Source organism: Pseudonaja textilis, chromosome Z, assembly GCF_049901715.1.
Source record: "Pseudonaja textilis isolate UNSWEBS1 chromosome Z, rPseTex1.2, whole genome shotgun sequence".
Lineage (NCBI taxonomy): Eukaryota > Metazoa > Chordata > Lepidosauria > Squamata > Elapidae > Pseudonaja > Pseudonaja textilis.
Genome location: NC_142008.1, coordinates 72,169,640 through 72,193,931, shown reverse-complemented (window position 1 = coordinate 72,193,931; position 24,292 = coordinate 72,169,640). Strand labels below are relative to the sequence as shown.

The following is a 24,292-nucleotide window of genomic DNA, read 5'->3' as shown; positions in this document are numbered from 1 at the left end:
TTTTTTATAAAAGACATCTATCCTACCACTCACCAATAGCTTAATATATTGTTTAAATCAACACACAGTTTACTGTCTCTTTTATCAATGGGAATTTGCTGTTAGTTTTTATAGTCACAGATATTTGTGACTAACTCAATGTTCAAAAGGCAACAGTTATGTTTTTTGAATAATTTTGTTCAATACTAGTTTAAAGAGATTGGGGTGGACACGGTTTGCCTTCCAATCAATTGTGACTCCTGGGACTGCCTGGACTCCCTTTAATTTTCATTCTACCATGGATACTATCTGAAATCAATTATTTCTTTTCCTGATTAGCTATATTCCACCAGAGATCTTTCTTTTTTATGTATGTACTACCACATCTATTCTGCTAGCTTAAGTGATGTCCCATTTTCCTCTTATTTATTTATTTATTTAACTTGCTGCCCATCATTTAGATTCTATGTACATACCAGTCAGATGTTGATGTTTACCTTGAACCTTATAAAATCATAGAGTTTCTTTATAATACAAACTGTTCTATAACAAGAAATAAAACTGCTGTTAATACAGATAACAAAATAACAGCGATGGAAGGGACCTTGGAAGCATTCTAGTCCAATCACCTGCTCAAGCAGGAGACCCTTCAAAGAAGTGTTTCCTTAGTTCTTGGTTGTTTCTTTCCTTAGTTAGTTTCTACCCATTGTTTCTTGTCTTGCCTTCTGGTACTTTGGAAAATAGATTGACCCTTCTCCTTTGTGGCAGCCCCTCAAATATTAGAATACTGCTATCATATCACCCATTAGTCCTTTTTTTCCATAGACTAGAAGTACCCAATTCTTGCAACCGTTTTTCATATGTTTGAGCTGCCAGCCTCTTAGTCATTGCTCTTCTCTGCCCTTTTTCTAGAATCTCAACATCTCTTTTATATTGCAGTGACTGAAACTGGATGAAATATTCAAGTTGGTCTTACCAAGGTAAAGAGGTACTAACACTTTAAGTGATCTGGATTCTATTCTTCTGTTACTGCAACCTATGTAACTATATCAGTATCTTTAATACAAATAGGTCTTTCTGGAAACCACACGACAATAAAAAGATCACTGAGATCTTATATTAGAGAATAGAAAAATCAATGGTTTATATTTTGCTTTTCAAATGTTAGCTTAATGTTTATAGGTATTCTTCAACCTATGACCACAATTAAGCCTGGAATTTTGGTCACAAGTTGTTGCAATGTTAAATCATCATATAACACAAGTTTTTATGACAGTCATTAAGCAAGTCACTGCAGTAATTAATTGATTTGCATGGTTATTTAGCCATTCACATGACTGTAAGTCCAAATGTAGTTCATACAATTTTTTTTCAAGTGTTTACTGAAACATGGCAACATTTGAAGATTGCAATCATAAAACCATGGAATGCAACAACCAGTTGTAGATGTGAGCAGGGGTGGGATTCCACCGGTATAACAACTAGTTCAGTGATCACGCCCTTTGCATGCGAAAACACACTTCATGCTCATTCACGCCAAACACTGCTCCATGCATGTGTTCCACATTTTTTTAAAAGCCCATACTTACCTTCAACTGCAGCCTCTGTGACTCAAACAGCTGAGGAGCAGCAAACCGCTCTGCTGCGTGAATCAGCTGTGCTCTAAACAAAGGAAATAAAGCACAGGAAAGAGCAGGGGCAGGCAGGCGAGCCCACATGCTTGTTTCAGCAAACCAATTTGAAGCCAGCAGATCATCGGAACAAAGAGTTCACCTAAACCAGTCTGAACTGGTAGAATCCCACCCCTGGATGTGAGCCAGTTGCCATGTGCATGGAATCAAGCAATGCAGGAGTAGTGCAATGGTCATAACTTGAAAGACAGGTTTTAAGTAATTTCAAGCCCGTAATTTCAAGTGATTATATGATCTGTCATAACTTGAGAACTACTTGTATTGGTCTTTTAAAGTATTATGATCTTTCAGCTTATCTGATTTAAATTCTTCATAGAATTACACAATAGTCCCTAAACTTGTCAGAGTAGTTGGATTTCGACTGAGTAACTTTGAATGAAGGGTACTTTTATGAGTAAAGACACTCTGTACTATTATGTTCACAGACTTCTTACAGTCTTTCTCTGAAATACAAACCTTGTTTAAAACTTTAAAAAACAAATTTAAAAAGTAAAATGTATCCTCTTGGTAATAACATTAATTCTGTGTAGGCTTTTTAGCAATGACACAAAAATGACCCTCTGGCCTTCTTTGAGGATGATTTTTTTCAACCTCTCTGGTATTGTTTACACTGCAACTCATTCCCTGGAAATGTCTGTCCCAGCTTAGTTTTGGAGCCTGCTTAGTTTTTTTCAAGGTCAGTTAGTGTAAGCCAAGTACTACCCCATGAGCTGCACAATAAGACTTTTAACTCTTCTTTGCTCTTATTCAGTTGATTTAGCATTCCTTAGTCTTAAATGCTTTGTTTCATTGAAACAGGATTTCAGCATTTAGCTGTTGTTCCAGCAAGGATCATCATACAGTAATTTCTGCTGTATATTCATGCAAGATAATTGCATTTATAATTTACCACTCACTTACAATATTTTAGACATACAATTCCATTCAATCTCAACCTGCACAGTGACTATCATATAAACATCATTAATGTGCAATGTCCATAAAATGGCTGCTGGAGCATATGCAGTCAGTAAGAAAAAAACAAAAAATGTTGGGGTGAGAACCCGGCTGAAAACCTTTGATACCCACCCCCACCCACCCCCCATTGGGAGAGAGAAAGCAGATCCAAGGCCTGCAGGGGCTGTGAAGAGTATGAAGTGGACAATGGGGTCTTTCAGGGTTTGAATAATAATTGACGAAGTCAGTATAGCAAAGGCTCAGAATGAACAAAGACTTGCAACAAAAGTCAAAGATAATAAAAAAAAAAGTTTCTTCCAACATATAAATAAAAAGAAAAAAATCAAGGAAACAGTTGGTCCACTAAAGAGAGAAGATGGCAAGGAAGTAACAGGCAACAGAGAGAACTGCTTAACTCATTCTTTGCATCTGTCTTCACGCAAAAAGAAACTATAGCTCAACCCATCAAAAACATAATTGTAAAAGACAGACCAGAAATAAAAGTTAAAATAAACAAAAAAATAGTATGAGAACACCTGTCTGATCTTGATGAAAACAAATCACCAGGGCCTGATGGATTACATCCCAGAGTTTTAAAGGAGCTGGCAGAGGTCATCTCAGAACCACTGCACCATATCTTTCAAAAATCCTGGAGCACCGGGGAACTACCAGAGGACTGGAAAAGAGCTGATGTGGTTCCTATCTTCAAAAAAGGGGGAAAAAACAGACCCAGGAAACTATAGACCAATCAGCCTAACATCAATACCTGGGATGATACTGGAAAAGATAATTAAAAAAAAGATCTGCCAACATCTAGAAACTAGTAAAGTAATAACTAGCAGTCAGCACGGGTTTGTTAAAAACAGATCATGCCAAACCAATCTTATTTCATTCTTCAATACAGTGACTAAATTAGTAGAAATACTGTGGACATAATATATTTAGATTTCAGCAAGGCATTTGACAAAGTAGACCACAACCTACTTCTTAGTAAGCTAGAAAAAAGTGGAATAGATAACTCCACCACTAGATGGATTTGCAACTGGCTGGCAAACCGTACTCAACGAGTAGTCCTTAATGGGTCTAAGTCTACATGGAGGGAAGTAAGCAGTGGGGTGCCACAAGGTTCCGTCTTAGGCCCAGTACTCTTCAATATCTTCATTAACGACTTAGATGAGGGAATAGAAGGGGGACTTACCAAATTTGCAGATGATACTAAGCTGGCAGGACTAGCTAACACCCAAGAAGATAGGCTCAAGATCCAGATGGATTTTGACAGACTAGAACACTGGGCCATATCTAATAAAATGAAATTCAATATAGAGAAAAGTAAAGTCCTATACTTAGGCAAGAAAAACCAAAAGTACACATATAGACTGGGTGAAACCAGGCTCAATAGCAGTAACTGTGAGAGGGATCTTGGAGTCTTAGTGGACAACCAGCTAAATATGAGCCAGCAGTGTGCAGCAGCAGCGAAAAAGGCTAATGCAATCCTAAATTGTATTAACAGAGGGATACAGTCAACATCAAGGGAGGTACTAATACTACTTTATAAAGCCTTAGTAAGACCACACCTAGAGTACTGCATCCATTTTTGGTCACCACAGACTCTAGAGAAAGTACAGAGAAGAGCAACCAGGATGATTAGGGGACTGGAGGCTAACATACAACGAACGGTTGCAGGAACTAGGCTTGGCTAGTCTAGTAAAGAGAAGGACCAGGGGAGACATGACAGCGGTCTTCCAATATTTGAGGGGCTGCCACAGGGAGGAAGGGGTCAAGCTATTTTCTAAAGCGCCTGTAGGCCAGACAAGGCATAATGGATGGAAAGTGAACAAGGAGAGATTTAACCTGGAAATAAGGAGAAACTTTCTGACAGTGAGAACAATCAACCAATGGAACAGCTTGCCCTTGGAAGTTGTGGGAGCGCGATCACTTGAGACTTTCAAGAAGAGATTGGACTGCCATTTGTCAGAAATGGTGTAAGGTCTCCTGCTTGGGGGCGGGTTGGACTAGATGACCTACAAGGTCCCTTCCAACTCTGATTATCTGTTCCCATAATGAGTAGTCTAAATGCTCCATTATGGTCATACGTGAAAGACTGCTTATGAATTCTTTCTACAATGTCCAGAATGTTCAAAAGATTCAAAATGCTTTCCAGTTTTTCCTTAGTTGTCAAGAAATTTACCAAGCCCTTCTTTCCAGCCATCTCTATTTTATTTTCTGCATGGCTTTCTTTTTAGCTGTTTTTCGCTCCTTTCACTTTCTATATTTTCTTCCAGAATTATTTCAAAAATGTCTCTTATTCACATAAAGTCTCTTGTTATTATTTTCCTGATTGCCTAATAATCACTACAAAGTGTTTCAGTCTTCATCAGCTTCTTCTTGATAATGTCTGAGTTTTTCCTCCTATTCTTGCTCCAACAAATTCTTGAAAACTCATCATGATTTCAGCTGTCATTCTGACTTCAAAATTCAGCATGACAGATTATGACAGATTGATCATAAGATGTCAAAATCAAATGCTGCATGGATTCCTGAAAGGGCAATTTTTGCATAGCAGTCATAAACTACTTGATTTCCACATATAAACTAGCTGGAAATAAAACTGGCTTAAAAATATATTTCTGAATTTCAATCCATTTCTGCTTGGCCACTTTGATAGCCTAAAATTTGACCTAGGTTAGCTTTTCTAATTTTTTTATACCCCAGGGGAACCGTCAAAATAATTTTGAGTGGGTATAGATGTAATTAAGAATTACAGGTTTAAATTACATAGCAGAAAACATGAAACATTGACCATGTAAAGTCTAACCCAAACGTTCACTTCCATATAAAGGTGAATAAAGCAGGATCTTATACACAGCAATGTTTATTTCTTTCAACCAACATTATTTCTTTGCAACATAATTTTTTTTACAGATAGTTGAATTTTATATTAACTAATACTCCAGAAGCAAACCACTTTTGTATTATGACTAAGAACAGTTACATTTCCAAATAATAACGAAGAGTAAGTTTTATTATAATGGGGTAGCATCCTATACTATATCACAAAAGTCCTCAAACTATGGCCCATGGGACGCATATGACCCACTGAAGCCATTAATCCAGCCCATGCAGGACCACTGTTGAAATAATTCCCCATTAGGAGAATGAGCACATACAGGGAGACATAGTGAGAGGAGTGAAGAATAACACACACACAGCGCACAGATACACTGTACAGTTAATGTAGGTTTTTACTTCCAATAAACGTTTAAGCAAAGTCCAAGATAAGCATTCCAAGTCATTCACAGGTAAAGCAGTCAGCGTTCAGTTCAGGGATAATCCAAGTATCAAAGTACAGCATCAAAAACAGTTCAGTAACAGACTTACATCAACGATCAGCAACAGTCATTAGGAGGAACAGCAAATCTCTCCAACAGAAGAAACAGAGACTCACTGAGACACTCTAAACAACCCAGGTTTCTGGCTCCATCTTATGGCCATTTGCGGAACCACACCCAATTACAGTTTTAGCATTCTCTTAAAGAGGCAGTATTAAAATGTCTATCCTGGTTTATATATTTCCAACCCAAATAACTTTTAGGTGACTTACATTCCTAACAACCACAAGGCTGCCCCACCCACCTGCCAGCCTCCACCCTTTGGCTTAGTGCAGGACTTACCTTTGTGAGCCTCGCAGGCTGGAACAGGAAGGTAAGGCCAACAATTTTGGCCAGCAGAGAGGTTCTGGAGATGGGGAGGTGAAAAATGGGGAGTGCAGACACCCTGGGAGGCCAAAAAAATGAGCAATTTTAGTCCATTTTTTGGCCTACAGAGTCGTTCTGGAGGCAGGAGAGGCCAAAAATGGGACGCACAGATGCCCCAGGAGGACAAAAAACAGATCATTTCAGCCCATTTTTGGCCTGCAGAGATGTTCTGGAGGTGGGGGAGGCCAAAAATGAAGCATGCAGGGAGATAGAGAGAGCGAAAGAGACCAGATACACAGAGAGACAGAGAGAAAGAGAGAGAGACTTGTTGATTGTAAGCTCCTTGGGCTGAGAAGAATTGCTGCAAAACTGAGTTTCCTGAAGTGGACTACTAGACTCCTAAACAACTGAAAAAAATGATCTAATAAAAAAAAAGTCAACACAAAAAGCAACATGCAAGCAAAAGGAGCAAAACAAATTAAAGTTTAATGTGTGTGCATTGTTTAATGGAGTGTTAAATTGGCCGTGCCCACCTAGTCATGACCTAGCCACGCCCACCCAGTCACATGACCACCCAGTCACATGACCACTTAATCACACCCACCCAGCCTGTCCAGACCCCCAACAGCCTGAGGGACTGTGAATTGGCCCCTGTTTAAAAACTTTGAGGACCCCTGCTATGTCAGATGGCAGTACTCCAGACCAAATTCTTCCACAAATTCCCATTTTATTGTGCCATCTCCATGAAATCCCATTAGTGGGGCTAGCTCTTCAAATATCTTCCTTATCTTTATATAGAAACTGAGGCTCCCTTCCCATCATACAAATAGACATAAAAGAATACTTTAAATATGTACCTCTTTCTGAATTATTAGTTTAGTGTAGGAAAGTTAAGTATGGATTGCAGGTAACTGTACCAAAGAAAAAGTCTAAGAATAAATTTATTTTTTTAAAAAAATAAAAGTACAAATGAACCATTGCTTCTTTTTTTTAACATTTATTCACTCAAAATAAGGGCCAATTGAAAGAATTTAGAGAAATCTAGACCTCACCTATTGAGATCAATTATTCCCAAGGCTGTAAACATGTTTTGTGATTGGAACCCATATTGGAATTCTTACTTTCTTTTAGATGCTAATATAGAGAGGTCATTTGGCTCCTGAGACATTATCTTTCTTGTTTCCAAATCATTGTGCCATTTTCAGTATCAATATTAACAAGAAAATAGAAAATGAAGGTATTGTCAATCAAGACAATTTCAAAACTAGTTATTTTCAATATTTCTATTTTCTCAGTAGCAGAAAACTAAACAAACTTTTTGTCTGATTGAGCATTTTATGTATATTTATTAATGCTTTTAGGTGCACCTATACTTTTAGTTGAGCTAACAGAAACCATTTTACAGTATATTAATTTTGATCACAAATATTTGCTATGTGATAAATATACCACCAGAGGGAACTCTTAAGTACCTCAAATGTTTAAGCTTTATCCTAGCTATGTCTGCAAAGTTTATTTGAATCACAATAAAGTGCATTCTAAGCTGTCCATGTCTTCCCATATCAAAATAAAACAAAAACAGGTTTACAGTATATATTATCTAAGATGATGTATGCATATCATTTTCTTATAAATCCTCTGTAACTCATATTTGGAAAGAAAGCAAAGAGAATTTACCTTCAGAAGATTTGTTGGAAGGATGGGACATTTAGACAAAGTATTTTCTGACATAGAAATTATATTTTTATTTGATTGAAAAAGAAAGAGTATATTTATAATAATGTAATGGAAGAAACATAGTGGGAAACAATCCCAATTCATTATAATAACACTTATTTCTAAGTAAAACACATAAACTGGGTGGCTGTTTTACTGTCCAGAGCTGCATTTTCTATTTTCATTCAAACATACAGGCCTTAGTCTGAGTGTAATTATTTTTCTTCTTACAATAGTTTGTTTTTATTATTTAATTGTATGCTTCCTTTTCTCAAATGTCTTATAAACTGTGCTTCTCAATTCATTATTTTTACATTTTTTGTTCCAGAAAAAAATATCTTTTTTTTTACAATTCATTCTTATTGCTTCTGTCTCTCTGATTAAAGTATACAACTCGTCTGAGGTTGTGTGTAGCCATCCCTCCAACATCCAAAGTTAATCTGTATTTTGACTTCATAGAAATTCTCTTGTTGGTCTCTTGTTGACCTCATTGCCCCAATCCTTTAATCTTTTCTTAATATTTATGCAGGACAACAGCAGTTTAGGCATGAGGAGAGGTGATAATGGTAGTTTAGCAATATATATAAAACTTTGCACAGTAGATAGTTTACACATAATGGTGAAGACACAGTGAAGCTTTAGGAACAAATATTTATGTAAAAGACAACTACCTACCCAAAACCTAAAAATTATACGTCTGTAAAAATTAATGTTGAAAATGAAAACTGGCTCTGAATGATAATGAGGTGAAGGCTGACAGAAAGCTCACTATTACATTCTGAGATTTTACAGAGGATCAAAAAAGGTTAAACTGTCTCTTTTCAAAGAATGTTGGAAAATAAACACAAACATTATTTTCCTATTTGATGCCTATAACATCTCAATTTCTATTTCTATCTTCTCTGATTTAGAAAAACTGCTTAATTTGAAATATTAATGGCTAGATTCAAAAGTTCACTAAACAATAATCACAAGCTCACCAATCAGGATACTCCAGCCATTCAATCCTATTCATGTTCTTTCACACTGATTTAAAAGAGTTTGGAATAACATTGCTGAAGTGAGGAACAAGAAGAACTGGCATGGCATAGCAATTACTGTAGTGTGTTGAACTAGCTTGCAAAGACCTGACAGAGACAATAAGATTGCTATGAACGTCTTGGAGTTAAGGCAGGATAGAAGAGGAAATATCTTTTATCAAATAAACATGGGTCAAAGAACAAAATTTTATAATTATTTTGCATAATTGTTTCAGGTACGTAAATAATTATTTCATGTAAATCTCACTTTCAGTCTAGCTCAAACACAATATTCTTGTATGTAATATATGTACTGTGTATTTAAATACATATACCTAGACAAGTAATGAAGAATTACCTGAATCAATCAAAGAATTAACCTAGACAGATAATGAAGAAGACTTGACTGACCATTTGGTAGCAGTCACACTATCAGACTGCATAATTTAATTTTGCTGGGAATGACAAGCAAGGCCAATGTTGTAAAGATGAACAATGCTGACTATCTAGATTAGCATTTTTCAAACTTGGCAACTTTAAGATATTTGGATTTCAACTTTCAGAATTCCCCCACTAGAGTTCTGAGAGTTGGTTCTCATATCTTAAAGTTGCCAAGTTTGAAAAACTCTGATGTAGATGAACCTGCCAATATATGTCCTCTGCTAAATTCTGGAAAGAGAGCCAAGTTCATAGAGGTCTTTTATTTTTCTATTGGTCCTCCAAACTGTTATGGAAAAAGTGTTGAAGCATGCTGGAATTTGGAAACAATTATTTAATGTAAGTATCTCACTGGTTTGTAAAAAGTGCCTCGACTGCTCAGAGAAAAAAACCTCTTGGTATTGCAGACAGATCCTGTTTGGCTTCTAGGACTTTAATAAGTTTACTTATAATCCATCACTGCCTACCAGGAAAAGCCAAGCTTTTGATATTTTTGTGAGTTTGTCCCGAACCACATTGTCTTCAATAAAGACAGGACTGAAATCTGGGGGACACTAACTTCAGTCAATATACTATGCTGCAAGTCATCTGTTTTGATTTTAGACAGCATGTCTTTCTTCTTAATATTAAGTTTGGAATGCAAGGTGCTATGTGGAATTTAGCTCTTATGAATTTAGCATGGGCCCTTTCAAGAGAGGTAAAGGAGGTATAACATCCATCTTTAGTAGGATTAGAAAGTCATTATGTGTGAACCTTAGCTGACAATAGAATTGTGGGGTCCTTGGAAAGATTATAAGCAATAGTAGCCATCTATCCATGGTAGTATTCACAAGCTTAGTTTATAGACTTCTTCTGGAAACTAGATGAATACAACTCTAAAATAAATGAATGCAGGATATATTATGTAAAGTCTGCCCAAGATGTGTAGAACAGGTGTTGAGGTATAAGAGCACGTCCTAGATAGAATGTCCAGTCCTGAAGCTTGCTTGTCTGCCAATATAAGCTCTAAATTGATCCAATCAACTAATCTGTTAATAAAGTATTTGGCATTGAACTTACTTATTATACTTAAAAGATTGCTCTTAAGTGCCCTTTTTATAAATGGGCAATATTATTATGAGGCGAAACCTTTGGAATTTCTGTAGTACAATCAATGTAAGTAAACAAGGAAACAATAACTGGGATCCACTATTTCAAATTAGATTGTAACAGTTCAGGATAATAAATTCATTGCCTAATAGAAACCAGGCTGATTTATAAGCATCTTTATTTCAACGCTTGGGGTCCAATTAGGAAGTAGGTTAGCATTAAGATTTAAGTCAAATTTAGGAAACTCTTCTTGTACAAATAATGTTCCAAGGTGGTCTTCCTTCAATTTGTCATTCTTACTGCATGTATAGTTTTTTATCTGACAACCTATAAGATTCCTTTCAATCATTTGGAGAGCATGTGATGTTTTATAAAGAACTTTTAAAATCTAAACAGGAAGAACCAGAGGATATTAATTACAGTAGCTAAGCCAAGAACCCTGCTTAGTTTTGGCACCTAGTTAACTTTAGTGTAGTCATTTAGGTCCCTTTTGCCAAATACTTTCAGATATTGGAAGAGTTACTTTCAGAATATTTTTAATTCAGAACTATTAAATTATCTGTTAGCAATTTCCCACCCAATGGTGACTTATCCTGAATGGCCTCCTCAGTGGTGGGATTCAAATTTTGCTTTAAAGCGAAGAGACTTAAACAGGGCTGGTTGGAATAGCTCTAAAACCACTGGTTGATCTGGTTGCATACCTTCGTCATCCAAAAGGTCCATTTCCCTTTGCTCTCCAAATGATTGAAAGGATGGCAGGGATTGGCTCTGCTGTGAAGGAGCAGGAGAGTATGGCTCTGGGAAAACTGAAAATTCCTCCAGAAATTGAAATATCTGTCTCAGGCTTGGGTCTAAAAAAAAACCCAGAGGCCACCGAAGATGATCGCCTGGACTGCCTTAAGCCTGTTGCTACGCACTGTCTGACTGCTTCTGCAATGACAGCTTGCATTTTGGCCTGCATGACTGGCCTTGGCACCATTCCTGAGCAGAGCCCAGCAGCTGTAGGGGTGAAGGTTGTTTCAGTGCCGCTCTGGCTCTAATACCTGAACAGATTGAAAAATCCTCATTTGCAGGAAAGCCAGTCTTTGCCTTCAGAATTGCCAAAAGGCAGTTGTGATTCTTGCAGAGAAAATTGCTCTTCAGTTCCCCCGTGGCCTAGTCCTGTAGGTGCAGCTGTCAGTCTGACGAGACTTTGCCCCACCAGTGCTCATCTTTTTCACCTGCCTTGGAGCTCTTCTGAGACCCCGCAGCTTTAGATTTAGGCTTTGAAGCACTCCTTCTTGCCATCGAGGCAAGGGTCTCAGGGCTCTGGGAGACTGACGGCCTGTTAGCCATCTCCTTCACCATTCTGCCTCTGCAGTTTCCATTTTCCATCAAATCCACCATTTTGATTAATTGACAGGCAGATTTACTCAATAAAGAGCTCTGCTGCCGTCACGGTCTCAGGGCGTAATTTATGCCCTGGATAAGGGCAGCTACTGGAGATAACTCCACTTGTCAGGGGAAGCTGTCAGAAACCTCTAACAGTGATCACTGTTTTGACAGCTCTCTTCATGCCTTTTTGACAGCTGCTGTGCTTCCATGGCTTGGTTGTCAAAGCAAATCTGGAAGGCGCCAATTGCCCCGAGACCTTGGCGGTTAGCAGCATGGAACCAGGCTCATTCATGCTAACCGTTGGCACTGTACCTGAAGTGCCTGCAGATCCATTGGCCTTCAGTGCGTCTGGACTGAAGCCATACATGCTGGGAGATCCCAGCCACTCTACCAGTAGACCGGGAGCTGGCTGGTCTGGAGATATCTTCCAGGAAGAATTGTCGATTTTAATCGTTGTGAATTTCTCCTCAAGGAACAGAGCAATTTGAGACATGTCTGTTCTAGCTGCTTGACTGAGTCAAAAGCTGGGGACCATTTTCAGCATGCCTACAATTTCTTCTGGTAACATCAAAATGGTGGTCACTTCTGGGAGACCACCACACAATCCAAGGATGAATCACTCCATTCTGCTCTTCTGGCATAGTCTGTGCAGCATTGGGAAAAGTCCAGAACTCTGGAGATTTTCAAAATGTAAGTGCATGATGGGTGACAGGAATGGTGGGGGGGTGGTCAAAGCCCTTGGGGACTCAGTGGAGGGAGAAGGGTCTGCAGGGACCTGATAGTGGGAAAGGCCTGTTAGGCCTTGTGGGACAACAGAAGCAGGTCTAAGGGCTATAGGAACCCTGAGGATCAGCAAGCAGAACGTGGAGTGTCTCAGGAGTGTTGGTAGCCTTGAGAAACCCAGAAAGATGACTGCACTAGGCTTCCCAGGTTCTCCCCGTCCTTGAGGCCCATCATGCTCCATTTAATGCATGGTCATTTAACAATCATATCAGGGAGAGCAGAGGTGAGGATTATTAAACGAGGCCATCTCACATAACAGCCATCATCACTTAAAACTAGAATGGACAGTCATCAATAAAGAACTACCTGTAGTTATCCCTCTATATAGAAATATAGGAAATTGACTTAAACCTGCTGACTATGGACTAATAAGTTTGCTTAATACAGGTAGTCCTCAACTTATGACCATAACTGAGCCCAAAATTTCTAAGTGAGTCAGTTGTGAGTTTTGCCCCATTTTATTATTTTATTGCCATAGTTATTAAATGAATCACTGCAGTGGTTAAGTGAACATGGTTGTGAAGTGAATCTGGCTTTTCCACTGACTTTTCTTGTCAAAAGATCAGGAAAGATGGTCGTGTAACCCTAGGACACTGCACTGCGCCGAGTCAGTTGCTAAGCATCCAAATTTTGATTATGAGACCATGGAGATGGTACACTTACACTAGGATTGTAAGTCGGAGAATTAATTTACTGGCGGAGACATAGTTAACAGAGTCAGTGAGTAGGCATGGTAGCAGACCAGCCAATAGGAGCTCACCTGGAAAGTGAAACTGGAAGTTCTCTCTTTTTTGCTTGTGCTGCTGAAGTTACTTGCAACATGTTTCTGTTTGAGTTTGCTCCATGTTGGAGAAATCTACAATTGGTTTGTAAAATTTACTTATTATGTTTATAAAGACATTAAATGAAGCTTCAGCCATTTGTGTTTATTTTTCTGGTGCTAAATTAATGCTGCAAAACTCTGAATAGTGTCATAAGTCACTTTTTTCAATGCCACTGTAACTTTGAACTGTCACTAAATGAACTGTGCTGCCGAGGACTACCTGTACTGTGGTGGTCTGGCACTTGAAATGAGACGCAGGGAAACGTCTGAGCAAATGCCAGCTCTGAGCGAACTCAGGCAGCAGTATTTATTGAAGATTCAGAAAACAAATGACCTTGACAAGATAATAACATACAGGCACAGAAAGTCCCGCTGACGAAAGTCCTTGCTGTGTACCTATAATTATCACCTATTTCCCTGTGTACCTATAATTATCACCTATTTCCCTGTGTACCTATAATTATCACCTATTTCCCTGTTCCTTCTAAGCCCGTACGCAGATAACAGGATGAGACATTCCTGCGTAAAAGTACTCCTACTCCCACCAGGAATGCCTGCATATCCTTATCTCTATGCGAAATGGCTGTACAAAGGATTTACAGAAAATGATTAATAAAATATGTTACCACATGTACCTTAAATATCTTTATTTAAAACTGTTGGACTGAGTGCACAGTGTAAATGTCCTCAATGATTGGACTTCAAGGGGATTGATCAAACTTAGATGAGCTAAATGGTCTTGCACCATTTAGCTGAAAATACAGTTCACCTCACTTCTTTTTTCCAGTCTTTGTGGATTTCAAATCATCTTTTGATCTGATTCCAAAAGAGCAGCTATGGCAAGAACTTGAGGAATCCTCAATAGATAAAAGTTTGTCCTTTTCAGATTTTTTATTTTAACACGTTACTGAAAGACAATTCTCCTTATGGGCATATTTTGGAGCTATTTTCACTGAAAGAGGGGTAAAGTAGAAGTACATTGTAGTCCCTTTACTTTTTAATTTATACATTAGTTCAGACTCTCTCATCTTCTAATTGTCATTCCCTAATGCTAGCTATTGTGCAGTTCCAACCTTGTACATTAGTTTTATCCCACCTTTGTAGTTTTTTATAAAAAAATCAAGATGTGAATATAGTTAATATTCCTTTCTCTTCCTATTTTCCCTACAACTGTTGAATTAAGTTGAAAAAGAATGAATGGCCAAGTGTTACCCACTGAGCTTTCATGCCTAAGGTGGGGCTATAATTCAGAGTCTTCTGCTTTATAGACCAATGCTTTAATTACTTGCCCAAACTGGCATGATGTAGTACCATAATTTTATCTGTCTCTCATGTGGGAATTAGAATGACACTGAGGCACTGGCTTCTTTTTGTCTAAAACAATGTGTAATAAATTATCACAAAACTAAAGTGCTAATGTTTATACAGTAGGTTACATAAAGGGCAAATGAATGAGACCTCAGTGAGTAGGTATATACTAATTAATATCTTGGGTGCAGTTCTAGACTTCTTTATTTTGGAACATACATTTCTCTTATCTCTGTGGTCTAACATTGCCCTAAACCTGTCTTAAATTTTTTCTAAACAAGGAAGCACATTTTATTCTTGCAGATTGCCAAGTTTTTCTTTCTAAGTTCATATTTCAGCTTATGACATTCCCAGATGCATCAATAATGATGTTTTATAGTTTAAAATCTTGTTTAAGTGAGTGACGAAGCCTAGTTCCAATTCCTTAATTTTTGGTTGAAACTTTTTTTTAATATGTGGGTCTATGGTTCTCAGATACTATTTTAAATCAACCTGGCAAACAAAAGATAATAGCAAACTATAGTCCTTAGGTCAGTGATGGCTAACCTTTTTGTTGTTGTGTGCCAAAAGTGCACGCGCATGCGTGTGTGCCTGCACCCATAATCCAATGCATGAATGATCCCCCTGCCCATGTGCATGCGCGCATGACCCCCCCACACCTCTACCCCCTGCACATGCGTGTGCGACCTCCCCACATTCCCCTGCCTTCCTGTGCATGTGCACGTGTCTCCCACATGTGCCCCGCCCCCGCACATGAGCAGCAGATACCCAACAATCAGCTGGCTGGCGGGAGGCAGGCATACATGTGCAGTGGAACTGAACTAGAGCGACAGCTCGCGTGCCAGCAGAGATGGCTCTCGTGCCACTTCCAGCATGTGTGCCATAGGTTCACCATCACTGCCTTAGGTCTTTCTTTGAAAAGTCTCTGTCCACTGGAGCTTGAAAATGCCAGGAATCACCTTGACCAATGTTTTGAGGTATTTTTCAAACTGCAGTACCTTTGTGTCCAACTCTACAATTTATCAATTTTTCTCAAATAAGCATGCAACAATATTTTATCTCTGACATGTGTTTCCAGATTGTATGATTTTGTACTATTTCTTGTTTCCATCCTATCCACAGTTGAAGTTTACTACAAATTTTGTTGATTGCCACTACTATTTGTATCACAACTATTATGATGTATTTTATGTAATTTTATTGAAATGTATTTAAAATTTTAATTAATAATTGCATATCTGTGTATTTTATTGTTGTGCTTTATGGCTTATTGGATATAATAAAAGTTTTTAAATTTGACTCGATTTGAAGTTGAAATGTAAAATATTTTTCTAAACAGTAAAAGAGAAATGTTTCCATATACATTCCAAGAAACCTGGAAAGAATGTGATTAAAGAAAGACTTTGCCATCTTGTACACCAAGATTTATTGACATCCGCTGCATTTCAAAGAACAGTGCTAAGTGCAGGTAACCTGTGAGTAGGACAACTCGTCGTGACCAATAATTCACCAAATACAAAAGTTAAGTGGACAATATCAATAAAACAAAGTCAATCCATAAATGCAAGTTACAATAATTCTGATGAAAACATGGTTACCAATAATAAAAGTAGCTGAATGAAATGATTAATACAGCATTGAATTGTCTTGCATTGAGTTGTCCTGCGGCAGTTTGGCCACAGTGAGTTGTCCTAGGTCTACTAGTGACAAGTGAATTATAGTTATTTGTAATGGCAAGAGTGATAGGGATTTGTGCTAGTGCAAAATTTTAAGTTTCAGGTTCCTCATTTCTGCCAGCCTGTACTAAATCAACCAGTATCAAGCACAGATGGTAGGTTTTGCCCTCAATTGTATCAAACCAAGCAGGATCCACAATACTATTTCTTTTAATTTTCTCCTGCTATGTTTCCTAAACAAAACTGCAGCACATATTAATATAATACAATACCTACAGAGCTCTTATTGTAATCAAATACCACCTATAACTTATAGTGTAATTGCAGGGTGAGGAAGAATTTCAAACCCACATGCATTTTATAATCTATTTTTACAGCAGGAGTACTGCCATAAGTCATGATGCAGCTCTGAAATAAAGAGAGGTCACATAGTTATCCCATGTTCCTTTCAGGGAACTGTATGCAGAGTTATACAGGGGTGTGGGAATGGAAACTTTAAAGATTGTTTAGGAATGCAACTCAGTATAGGGAAAAATGAAAAAGTCATCTTAATGAAAAATAAATAAGAATTTCTTGCCTACTAATTCATGTCTGACCAAAAGAGAAAAATGGAAACAATACAAAAATTCATTAGCATTAGTGTCAGAAAAAAAGTTAAAATACTGTAGCATGTGAAATATAAAAACAGTAAAGCAACAACAGTATAGCCAAACAATAATATGAAAATGCATTATAAAAGTAGTATAATACTGACAGCGCCAAGGGAAAAGTGATATTTGAAAAAAATATTTGGTAACTTTAACTGCTGAGAAAATAGTCTGTTTCTATCCTATGGATAAGTTCAGGATGCAATTTCCTGATCATGACAGGACAGTAGAACTAGCTTCCTGCAGAGAAACTAGAACCTGCAACAAAATATTGCAGAAGGGAACGTTACAGTTCTGGATTCTAGCGATGTTACTCCTTTTTCATTTTCTTAACTAACAGCCATGATGCTTCTACCTTGAAGCATTTGCTTTTTGAATTTTAAAAGGGTTTTAAAGGTTTGGATTTTTTTGGTATATGTGTCAAAGCCTTTAATAACTATAGTTTTTGCTGTAGAAACAGCAACATAGGTGGGCAACATATTGGAAATAAAATGAATAACATGGTTCAACTTTATTGATACCTACAAGACATCTGAATAGACAAACTGTTGTATTAAAAACATTGCTGTCCTTTACTTTTATGAACTACACTGGCAAAAAATGTAAATTGCAGATTTAATTGTATTTACTAACATCTCTTCAGAGCAAACATTTTAAATAATTTTCTCCTCATTATACAGAATAGCAGAGTTGAAAGGGTTCTTGTCCAATTCTCAATTTGATCAGGAGACTTACTCAATCTGTCCAATCTCTTAAATCCTTCAGTGATATCCACAACTTCTGGAGGCAAGCCTTTCGCACTGATTAATTTTTGTTACTGACAGGAAATTTTTCTTTAATTTTAGGTTGGACCAATACTTGATAAACTTCCATCTGTTATTTCTTGTCCTGCCCTCAGTTGCTGTGCAGAATAAGTCAACCCCTCACTTCTCTGTGACCATCCCTCAAATATTGGAAAACTGCTACTATGTCACTCCTAGTCCTTCTCTTTGTTAGACTAGACATACCAAGTTCCTGCAATCATTCTTCATGATTGCTTTAGCCTCCAACTCCTTGTACACTGAGTACATTGTACACTGAGTACATTGAGGTGAAACTAATGTGCACTTTTGTACTCATTCCTGAAACAATTGGTTATTATTTTACCATCCAGTCTTAGATCCTAGATCTTCAGAAACCAGGCTCTGCTCTCCAAGATTCATCCAATTTTCTACTCTTGTAATTGCTTTATGAATCTTGGCTTAAAAAATTCCTTGTATGATAGATATTTTTAAATATGCAAAAAATTCAAAACATTGGCAACTGCTTTTAAAAATTCATTACTCCACTTTTTAAAAAAATGCTTACTTCCTTTAATCTAGAGTTCAAATTAAAATATTAAAATATTCAATAATGCTTCTTGGCATTAGGACAATAACAAAAATATCAGGCTACAAAGAGGGAAACAGGAGTTCTAGCTTTTCTTTATATTTAAAGCCAATAACTTTCTCTGGACCTAGATATAAGGAAATGCAAATTTCCAAAGTAGTGTCAAGAAAAGTGCAGGAGTCAAGACTGATTTCAAGAGGCAACTTTCCTATATGGAATAAAAGGCACACGATTGGATCCTCGCAACATCTCTCTTGTGTCACTCCCAAAAAGGAAAAAAAAAAAACCCCACACCGGTATGTCATTTAGAAATGTCGAACACATCGGCCAAAGCACATTTTCTACACAGGATTGTCATTCCGCAACATTGTTTGACAAAGTACCACACAAGGCTATATAATTTTGTTTACCAAGGATATTATTTCGCTTACCCCGGCTCCTGGCAGATTTTCGTTCACGCAGTGAACTCCGTATTAGAAGCACAACTTCTTTGCTTGTATGTCGCCCCTTGCACAAATCGCCGGTGGCCAAGTCTCTACGGCTGCTAACGAAGCACTCCCTTTCTTGTCTCTCTTGAGTGGCAGGTGGTGGTTCAGGACGCAAACCCAGTTCAGGGAGTCAACGCAAATATGTAGCTCAGACTACAGCAGGTGAAACCTCGGCAGGATAAAATCAAGAGTCACCGACAATAAATGGGCGGAGTTAAGGGGTACCACCAGCAGCTGATTAGTGCTAAGAACTAAGAAACCGGGCGGGCCTTCTCAGGAAGTCTCTTAGTCACTAGAATCGGATTAGTTTAGAAACGCGAAAGGTGGGGGTGGGGTTGCGGGGTGGAGGGTGTGTGTGTGTGTAATTTTTCTATATTCACGCGGTGCGGACGGCATTTTCCATTTCTTAAATCGGGCTGATTCGGACCAGAGCTTTCCTGGATAACATTTTGGAAAAACTACGTAGTCGACCTCCGGTATTCCAGTCCGTTTAACAACAGCCTCTATACACTGATAATCGGCTCTACCGGAATGCAAAGTGACCGAGCTGCTGTTGGACCGAAATTTATTAGGATAAAACATCGAGTTGCGCTCGATCCCTGGCGAATGACGTGGACAAGCGGAAAAAGCTTTTCGTGGCTTTGTGTCTATCGAGATTCTCAGTCATTCAGGGTTGTCCCAAATGTGCTTTTTCAAGAGGCAATTGGACGTTGTTTTTGTTTGAAGACGGTTAAAGAAGCTTTTTGGATGAGAAGCGAAACGTCTTCAAAGAAAAACAACGTCCAGTTGCCTCTTGAAAAAGCATATTTGGGGTTTCGGTGGCTTTCTTCTAGTCTCCACTTGGAATTTGAAGGTTCAATATGTTTCTCAATCTCAACAACTTCTCGCGCCACGGCTGATAAATTGTAGGAGTTGAAGTAAATATATCGTAAAATTGTTGAGATTGAGATAAAACTGGGCTAAGTGTTCTCTCCTTGCTGGGCAATATGTTTAACACCTTTAACAACTCCATGGGCTGGATTTTAAGCTCCAGGCAAAAGCATAATTTGGAGAAGCGCCGCTTTCCTTAACCCATTTTGATTAAACACGCTTAGTTTAACCTATTTATGACTAATTAATTGGTTGATAAATTTCATGGGACATCTCGTGTCCGCCCTGATATCAGGTGATTCCCGGGCAAGGGCAAGCCCAAGTGAATGTAGAGACTTTTAAGGCTGAACAACTAATAATTTATTTTTTCTATTCGAACCTGCCCAATAATCCTTGGTACTTATTGTACGCATCGCAAATTCAATAGATTCAAGGGTCGATCAGGAATGGAAAGCGCCTGTTTCTATTCGTCCTCGGAGAGAAGTGACAGTGTAGGGTAGACATGGCTTAGCAAACAGCCAGACTTTTACCAGTGTTCTCAAACTCAACAACTCTTAAGATGCGTGGACTTCAACACCCAGAATTCCCTAGCCGGCTGGGCAATTCTGGGAATTTTAGTCCACACATCTTAAAGTTATCAACTTAAAAAACATTGAGAACTATAAAGCTCCAGGATCCGATAGCACCAAAGACCTCTCACCGTAATCAACGCATATTGCCCTTCATCCAAGGGGGTTGCAGTGATTTAAAAATGATGATAATAAAGATCGCATCCCCTGATTCCCCGCACTTAGCTGAGAAACGTAAATGAAACTGTTCCTGTTTAAACTGTAAAGGAATCTTTCCTTCCGCCTCTTTAGGCGGGTTAATCAGAGTCGGTTCTAGGAATTAGTCCAATAAACTCGTTGGTAAGCTGATCAAGTATTTCAAGATGGCTGCACCGAGGAAGGAAGTGTGACTTTTTTAGTTTCCACGCGGCACATGTTAAAATTCGGTGAGTTTAGATACATACAGGAATTATTTTCAGCTTTCTAAAAACAAACTAAAGTGAGCGTGGTGGGGCTTTTTTGTAGTATGTTTAAATTAAATCTTTTTAATAAACAGCCGTGGCGGTACCATAAGAATATTAGTTACCTATATGATGTTTTATTAATAAACTTTTTCGTTTATGTGTAATGCTACGTACAGGTTCAGAAAGAGACTTATTGAGTTCGAGCAGTTTTACTTCCATGTAAATAAACACCGAATTGAGATTAAAGTTTAGTCTTCAATCCTCAACTGGGGAATTAGAGTTTGATCAATCATGCTAGGATTTATAAAATAAGCTGAAGTGCACTTCAAGAATCAAAAAAAGATAAGTGTGATTTAACATTAAAAAATTCTAATTATTGCTCTGTTTATTTCAGCTCTAGCTTTTTCTCTATCATTCCTCTTTTCTTCAGGCTTGAGAAGATATAACAAAGAAAATGCATGCTTCATTGTGTTTCTGATAGTTAAGTCTGATAATAACGTTAACAAAAATAAGGCTGCATTCAGAGTATTACAAATTCAAGTATATTTAAATAGTCATACAGTGCAATTATAAACAACAACAGATTTTTGTCAGGTTTTCCTATGTGCCAAGAATAGTAGACATAAATTCTTCTGATTCCCTTAAATGAGTGTTTGTAAGTGAAGTCAGGAGAAGGGAATTACAACCTTTATAAAATGATATCAGGTGAATGTCAGGATTTATGTATTTGTGTCAGGTATTGGATACCTAATTATGACATTTTGTGATTCATTTATATTGTCATTTTGACAATCATGGCTCTTTATGGATACTGCTGGATTTCTGGTTTACCCCATAACAGGCAACAAGTTTATTTCCTGCCAGGAAAAATGGCTCAACAAGCATGATAGCTGTGTTCGTTATTACATAGTTTAGTAGCTGTAGTGCTACATCAGAAACCAATTTTCATTTGTGGTCTTGCCAAAAGCAACAAGCCAGAGTTCCTAGTTCTCTAGAATAGGGTTATAAAATGAGGGATGCAGCCCGGAGGCATCACCTGCTAACCATGCCACACCAGGGTTAAGCTAAGAGGGGGAAAGTCATGATACATCATATGACAGTGCTGTGATGATGCAAGTTTGACAGCCCTACTCTAGGATGAGAGATGCACTATAGAATATTGATATACAGATTGTTTGAGCTATTTTTGAAGATGTATGGAGGGCATACTTCTCACTGCTATGAAAACTGCTTATTCTCAATATGACCAGAGATAGATATATGTACCAGAAGGTGAATTAACTCCCATATTTTTTGCCATTTAAGGGAGAGCGTTGTAGAGTCAAAGATTGTGTTGCAGATAAACACATTTCAGCATGATGCTTTGTTTGCTGTGTGTTTATCTTATTAAAATAATAATAAGCAAGTAAAAAACAGATTCATGATGCCTAGTCTTATTTATATAGAATTTTCTATATCTGTTTAACTACTTTGACTGGCAGGAGAAGTTATGGAAAATTGAATTGAGCTCTACTAGATTGCCACATGTTCTATATTAGAAATGATTCAATGTGGTTTATTCCTATTAATGTAGACTAATAGGTATTTTAGAATTTGGTTAAAGGATGGTTCAAATGCAGTTTGCAATGCAGTTTGCATAAGATTAAACTGTGAATGTGCAATTCTTTAATCCAAACAAATCTTTTCCTGGAGTTGGTTGACAACTGCAGAGGACAGCCACTATGAGTATTTCTGCCAGAAAAGCTAGCAGAAATGCTTACATTGACAGAAGCTAATATAAAAGTGCATATTTCAGCTGTTTCCTCTGAACATCCAAAATGATGCCTAGCTCAGTGATATATAACATGTCCGCATGTTTACAAGTTTAGTCCCATTAATCTGCAGTGAAAGGGATGAATGATAAAAAATATTTTGTAGGGACGTTCATCATATCTTTGTAAAATAATTCCTAACTATGTATATTAAAATATGCTTGATATTGGCAGAAGGGTTTACCACTTAGATTTTCTGTCTTTGTTTTTTTTTTTCTACTTGGAAGAGTTTCTTCACTTTCATAGTATCTTGTTGGAGATAAATAAAACTTTTAATAGAAGTAGATTGTGATCTACTTTGTCAAATGCTTTACTGAAATCTAAGTATACTATGTCCATAGCATTTCACTACTAATTTAGTCACTTTATCAAAGAATGAAGTAAGATTGATTTGGTATGATCTTTTTAAACCACCCGTGCTGGCTACTAGTTTTTAAACCACCCATGCTGGCTACTAGTTATAACTTTATTTGCTTCTAGTTGTTCGCAGATCTGTTTTTTGATTATCATTTCCAGAATCTTCCCAGCTAATGATGATAGACTGATTGGTCTGTAGTTTCCTGGGTCTGTTCCTCCCCTCCTTTTTTTTTCTCTTTCACTTCAGCCTTTTCCAATCCTCAGTTACTTCCCTGATGCTCCAGGATTTTAAAAGAACAGAATAATATTTCTAAAATCCTGAAGGCAAGTGGAGAATCAAAATTGCTAACAAGGACTAAGTATGCTTTATAGCTGACAGATGATTACTTAGACGGAGATAAAGTAGAACTTCCATTGAAAGGGCAGATTTGAGTAGGCATAACTCATTGATAGAATATCAGCACACTGCAACAATTTATTACAGAAGTTATAATTGATTGGAAGTTATGATATGTGGGCATTCCCCCACCTTTGGGTGGATAATAATCAGAAGATTAGGTGAGAGTAAAATTGAATATTTTCTCAGAAGAAATATACATAGGTAACCCTTGACTTATGACCAGCTGACAGATTTTTTTAAAAAATTGACTTACAGCCTATTCTGAAAGTATGACTGCCACACACACACACACACACCCATAGTCGTGTAATCACATTTTGGGCAATTGGCTCACATTTATGACTAGTTGTAGCATCTTGCAATCCTGTGACCATAATTTGCAATGTTTTTTCCTGTTTTTCCATAGCAAGTGGCAAAAATACCACTTGTTGAATATGCTGGATTTACTTAGACACATAGATTGCTTAACCACTATGGTGACTTGATTTATGACTATTGTAAAAATAGTCATAAAATCTAGTCTGATCACATGGTTCCTCAACTTATGGCCAAAATTATGGACTCCATTATAGTTTTGTGTATATGAATGCAGGCTAGAATATTTTTTGCAGATCCTACTTAGCATTTGGTATGTAAGATTGAATAATCCAAAATTAGGATTAGTAGATATTCATAATTTCATAATTTGACCTTTGTAAATATATGTTGCAATGGTTCCTTTTAATTGCTAAAGATATAATATTCTCAGAAGTGATGCTTGTCTTGTATTCCAATTGAAGATACTTTTTAATTCAAATATCCACAGTTAATCT

At 37.5% G+C, this 24,292-nt stretch overlaps 3 protein-coding genes across 10 annotated transcripts in view; 2 read left to right on the top strand and 1 right to left on the bottom strand.

The window, feature by feature from the left end:
- Positions 1-20,732, bottom strand: part of BLVRA (biliverdin reductase A) — a 41,665-nt gene extending 20,933 nt beyond the window's left edge. For 2 of the 7 annotated variants that reach the window (XM_087915439.1, XM_087915438.1), the window contains exon 1: positions 18,974-19,272. The gene's annotated coding sequence lies outside the window, so the exon portion shown is untranslated. Of the gene's footprint in view, positions 1-1,568; positions 1,648-3,804; positions 3,906-18,973 lie in introns of those variants that run through there. The other 5 variants (XM_087915437.1, XM_026702283.2, XM_087915440.1 and 2 more) reach the window with 5 other exon arrangements.
- Positions 20,733-20,801: 69 nt separating this feature from the next.
- FIGNL1 (fidgetin like 1) overlaps positions 20,802-24,292 on the top strand; it is a 44,966-nt gene continuing 41,475 nt past the window's right edge. Inside the window, exon 1 of the mRNA XM_026702279.2 lies at positions 20,802-20,894. The gene's annotated coding sequence lies outside the window, so the exon portion shown is untranslated. The remainder of the gene's footprint in view (positions 20,895-24,292) is intronic.
- COA1 (cytochrome c oxidase assembly factor 1) overlaps positions 20,811-24,292 on the top strand; it is a 107,535-nt gene continuing 104,053 nt past the window's right edge. The window contains exon 1 of one of the 2 annotated variants that reach the window (XM_026702281.2): positions 20,811-20,894. The gene's annotated coding sequence lies outside the window, so the exon portion shown is untranslated. The remainder of the gene's footprint in view (positions 20,895-24,292) is intronic. The other variant, XM_087915445.1, reaches the window with a different exon arrangement.